Below are 6,000 nucleotides of genomic sequence, written 5' to 3' on the forward strand. Positions count from 1 at the left end.
TATACGCCGTCCAATAGTCGTTCCCGAAACACCCCTTTCACGGAGATTCTAATGAGGAGATACTTTACCTCTGAACTTTTTTCTTTCCAACTATCCAACCATTATAATACGTTTTCGGTGTCATTTCCAGCAAACTAGCGAAAATAGGGTTGTAGTTTCTTGTTGTTTTTCACATCGTGCTCCAGCAATTAAAGTTGCTTGGGTCACGCCTGAAAATAACGTCAAGTACTGATCACAGTTATTTCCGCTAGTTGGACTACTGAAAGAGCTGCTGGTTTCTTATAAGCTGCCCTTTGTCTAGCTGTTCCATTTAGACCAGTTCGGCAGGGTATTGAACAACTACTGACACAGCTGTAAATTTCAGTGTAACACACAATCTGTAGCACACGACACACAAAAGTATCGTCGTGAAGGTTACGTCTCTCTTTATATATAATGAAGAAGAAACATTTGTATCTATAATAAAAAAATATATTTTCTCACCGTAGTATTTCACAAAAGTTACGCAGTATTAAGGTGAGCAAAATATTCTTTTATGTGTAAGAATGTAGTCTTTAATATTTTTATGTATAGTTTTAGTTTACTAACGGAATTTCATGGATCCAGTCCCTTCACCTCTTATATGAAGTATTACAGACAGTAAAACTTTCAAAATTTGGGTTGGCTATATGTAGATCTTTGCCAAAAATTAGGTGAACCAACCGTATATTGAGTACATCTAAAATTTAGAAACACAAGCAAAACAAAAAGCCAAACTTTTGATGGGCTCAGCATACCAATTTTTAGGTGGGTCAATCGAAATTTGGATACAACAGGTAAATTTGGATATAAACTATGAAGGTATGATCTGGGAATTTGAAAGCTTGTTTGACTTCTTCTTGCGAAATGGTGTTGGTAGAAAGACGTAAAAAAATAGACTATATTATTTTGCTGTTTGTTTTTCTTCTACATTTCACATACAGTAAATCTTGATTGTAAAACTACGTTTAATTATTTTTCTAAATGTAACTCATTACAGTGTTGGTTTAACTAACTGCGTTATCTTTGACGATATTTAGTAGGTTTATGATTCATTCATGTAAGACAAACAAATATTTATGGATCTAATTGCCGACTAGAAATTATTGTTTTCTATTATTGTACATACTATATATTTTATATTATTTTTTTATTTATATATTTATTGTTATTTTCTTTCAGTCACGAGTATTTTCCAAGTGATTTGATGATGGAACGTATCATAGGGAAGTACAAATACCATCATGTATTCGGCAAGTGGAATGTACATGAGGTCAGATTTTCTTAAAAAAAGAAATACTTCCACTTCAATAATTAATATGCCATAATAATAATAATAAGAATGTTTTTGTGAATTACAATTTCTAGTCTTGTTTAAATGTCTTTTGTTTATTAATTAGCAGCATTCTGCTGTATGCATGGGCATTTTTGTACATTTTGATGTATGTACGAATAAGAAACAACTCGTTTCTTGCAAAATGTTAAGATTTGTTATTACAGATGTATTATTATTATTATTATTGGTGGTATTTTGCATGTAGCAATTTCTTTGTCAAAATAAGAATACTTACAAGAGTATATTCACTATATGCATCTTTATTTCTGCTTATGCAGTCAGTAACGAGAGTTTAGGTTATCAAAGGCAAGACTTGAAGAAACATTTTTGCTATTACACAATAAGAAAAAAAGTTTATGAATTAATGTGTAATGCCATTTATAAAGCATTGTCCAGACAAGTTGTTTCTGTGGGGATCAGTCACACATAGTAATACTTGAGGAAAAGCACTGACGATATGCCAGAATCAATAAATATGTGTTAAAAGTTTTACGAGTGAGTGTACAAATTAGACCACTTTCTTTATACGTGAGTTGTTGTTGAGAGTGGAATTCCATGTGTACTTGTATAGATTATGCGAATAATCTAGTTGATGTTTATATTCATTCGCATGATATTGTTGCAAGCAGCATAGTATTGGTTGCCAAAAGAGAACGTGAAATGGACGTATCCACATTGTTTTTGTTTTATTTGACATGGACATTTTTGTTGAATTTTGTAGGAATAATTATGTGATATTTTGACCTTAATGTCATGATTTAGTGCTGTCATTTAAATTGTCCTGTTGTTGAAAATACAAAAAAATATCGTAACTTGTGTAGTCCAGAATTACAAACAACATATTCAAAGTAATGTGTATATTGTTGAAGTTAAAATGCGAATGCAATTACGTGTTTCGTGACAGTTGTATGTGTTCTTGTGTTCAAAGTCAATCACTAAGTGTGCGTGAGCAAGTATGAATGTGCGAGAAGGATTTTCGACGCAGATTTTTTAAATGTTAAGTCTGAATACTTTGGTATATATCCAACGTATGTAAATGAACACCTTGAGTCACATTTTTCTTCGGTCGCTTAGGTAAAGAGTAGCCATTTTGAGAGGAAGCCGAGGGCAGTATTACTTCAGTTTGTATTTTCTATTCGTAAAAGGAAATTGTAATGAATGAGAACGGATCGGTGTAAGAAGGAAAACGTGATTCCGGGCTATTATCAATGATTTTAACTCGATCAAGTTTCACAAGTCTATACATTGTGTATATGTAATTGGCTTTAATTACGTTACACTCTTTACTACAATTTCTTTGTATGTACATTAATGTGGTTAAGAATACGGGCCCAAAGTTTGTTGAATAACTATTTTAGGTGTAAACATTTTGTCTTATTTCTTTGGCTGTGGCCAAACCTCATTCCTGTTCGCGTACCTGTTATATAATTAAATAAATAAAAATTATATATGTATATATATATATATTGATTATATCTTCGATGATTTGTAATTTTTTTTGCGTGTAGTATATATAGTGTTATTTTTTCAATTGTTTGAATCGTCTTATTAATGGCAGATCAGTGAATCCTCATTCTATCACTTTCTTGTCTTTTGAACGAACATATTTATTTGTGTATAAATTTTATTTGCTTCTCTTGTTAGCACTTTATCATTTCTAATCACAGTAATGTAAGGACATTTGGGTTGATATAGTTCTGTTAGCAGCGGGCAGAAATTGGCAAACCTACAATTGTTACTTAACAGTGGAAACAATATGTACTGGCAAAAAACAAATATATATTAAGATTTTAAATATTATTATTTATAAATCCAGTTTGTAAATTAAGACAATCATGGCAGGAGGGCAAAATAAACTATTTTTAAAACTATTTAAAATACTTCCTGAAATATGCGCATATGCTTGTATACACATTAACACACCAGAAAAGAGATACTAACTAATAAACATAATTTTGGTGTGCATAAAAATATATATAATCTTTTCAGAAGGGTTGTGATAAAGCTAGAATATAATTAAAGGTTTGTTACAATATATTTATGTACATTCATGTTCCAAAACAATTAAATTGAAATTTAGAAACACTTGAACACACGCCTTCATGAACGTAGATAGTATGTTTTGGAATATAGCTAGCAAGAAGGGATTCGAGAGTCAAAGAATATAAACTTGTGTCTACTTCAACCATATGTAATGATCAGGATGTCCAAACAAAAGTTGGTGTTCGAGTGTTTTTGAACATGATTGTATATTATGCATCTAGTAAACGTGACATCATAGGAAGTATAGTACAACTGGAATTTGCTTTGAGATATTTAGTTCATAAGAGTATTTGTGTAAGCTTGATATATCAGTGCATCTAGTCAGTGGTAAAATTCTAAAGATCAAACTTAATTTGAAGAGAGAATCGTTGAGTTCTAGCCAAATGGTTGAAATGATAACTTAGTATAATAAGTTAACAAAGATGAATACATTAAAAAATAGTTTAACTCATACCGTAGTTTTTTTATAATTTCTTTCTTTTTCCAAATTGTCAGGTTTCACATTGAAATAATTACTAAATATTGTTCGTAGCGTAGGAAAGATTGAGCGGTGCGTAATACTGTAAGATTTTTCATATATTCGTACGAAGACTGTCCAAAATAAACTGCTATATGAATAGAGGATGATACGTATGTTGCTATTCATATACGCATTTGAACGTTGACCAATTCGATACAATAAATTTTCAGTTACCTGTTATTCAGTACTACAGAATTTGGCTTACGAAATATATGACTCATGCGATTTCTTCTGTTAATTTGCAGGAATTGTGCTTCAGAAACACAATGTAGAATGTTACGAAATAAAATGAAGTATAATTGTTCTTCATAGATACAATATTAGTCGCCATATTGTTATTATTTTTTAAGAAACAATAGTATTCGAATAGAGCTGTTGAACTTAGCAAGAAACGTAGGATCACTTTGAGTAGCATGTTAATGACGTTATAGCATATCATGTGAATGTGACTGCTATGAAGAAACTAACTTAAAAAAACAGGTTTGTTAGAAAGATCAGTTTGTTTTAAAATAATATTTTATTTTCCGTAGGGTTAAAACCTTGCAATATTCATAGTGAAAGATATGTATATATACCTGTCCCCTCTCATTATAGTTAATAGAATTATGATATAGACTTCGATTGCACCTTAATTTTTGACACTCATGAAATAGCACATTGCTTTGCCGAACAAATAAATTTTAAATCTTTATCAAACTCGTCAGTTTTTATGAGATTTTAACTGACTTTCCCGGTAATGTTTAGTTTTTGCAGTAGTTCATTCAGGAAGAAGTAGAATTTAGTTTATATATTTACAAAGAACTTTAGTGCCTGTAAAGTAAACAAAACAAAAAATAAAACGCACAGAGCGCTGTTATTTCCAGTGAAAAGAGGGAGACAGGACTAGTGAGGATTTACTGTCTGTCTGTCTGCTAGGAGATGCAGTATTACGTCGTAACTGGGTTACTACAGTTTTGATTCCTTGCTTATGTTGTATTAAATTTCACAGTTTGCATTTGTAATTTTCCATAACGGTAACAAATAAAATTTACTGTTTTCTTCAGTTGTGTGTTATTGTTTGTTTTTGAAGTACGTCTATATAAATATTTGTGGAAACGCATTTAAGAACATACTATATATGTACTTTGTCTAATTCGAACGAAATTCACACCACGAAATCTCTGTAGACAGCACGCTGCTAGAGAGTTGAAGGTGTCGAACAGCACAACTACTGTAGTTGTGTGTGGATCACAGTATATGGCTGTAATGTAGTTCAAGCTGTCCTAGTAGGATGTCGAGCGACAGTGCTGTCAGAGGTACCGTGTGCTCCCCCTCCCCTCCTTTTTCCATTTGAGCACCGCCACTTTTTTCTTTCTTCACTTTCCGTCTCTTTCTTCGGCGATATACCATGCTGACAAAGGAAATTCAGAGAACTTAGTTGGGCGGTCTTAATTCATTTACCTTATAGCCCAGACCTAGTATCACGTTCTCCTCCCCTACTCTTTATGATAATTATTGTGATCTGGGAGTAATTAGGAGGCCATATAGTAAATATATAAAATAAGATTGTATATGCCAAAGGGAAGGACTTCAGTAGTTACAGTGGTTATATGAAAGGAGCCATTTTGTCTATCTATTAAAATGCTACAACAGCGCTTGAGCCCCAATCTCTAACTTTTGATTTCAAACCTTTGATCTACGGTTATTTGTGATTTCACGTTTAACAAAGATAAATATTTTAAAGTATGTGTACTTTAAATAAATTATTTAATTTTTTTATCGTTTATTTTTTAAAATTATTATTCAAAGCCTTTGTATTTTAGTAAGTCCTCTCCAAAATCAATGCAAGTGAATTGTGCTGCCATCTTGGAGTTCTTTTAAACTATATGTTTGTGGACGTTTATGTGTTTGTGGCCAATCATTTCGAGAATGAGATCTCGGAAACTACAGGCTCTAGAAAAATGACGTTTTCACTGATCGATTGCAAATTTTGTGTAGATTGCTCAGTTCTAATTGAATATTTATAAAACATAGAAATTATTTCTTTATTTGATTTTTAAGGGTATACTGGAAGTGTTGAAATTAAACTTTTAAAAAAACTAAT

General features: G+C 31.6%; 1 protein-coding gene across 1 annotated transcript in view; it reads left to right on the forward strand.

Annotated features, from left to right (window-relative positions):
- Positions 1 to 4,959, forward strand: part of rl (Mitogen-activated protein kinase rl) — a 58,135-nt gene extending 53,176 nt beyond the window's left edge. Inside the window, exon 9 of the mRNA XM_081771505.1 lies at positions 1,201 to 4,959. The gene's annotated coding sequence lies outside the window, so the exon portion shown is untranslated. The remainder of the gene's footprint in view (positions 1 to 1,200) is intronic.
- Positions 4,960 to 6,000: the final 1,041 nt, after the last annotated feature.

The sequence above is a fragment of the Thermobia domestica genome, chromosome 9, assembly GCF_964235325.1.
Source record: "Thermobia domestica chromosome 9, izTheDome1.hap1.1, whole genome shotgun sequence".
Taxonomy (NCBI): Eukaryota; Metazoa; Arthropoda; class Insecta; order Zygentoma; family Lepismatidae; genus Thermobia; species Thermobia domestica.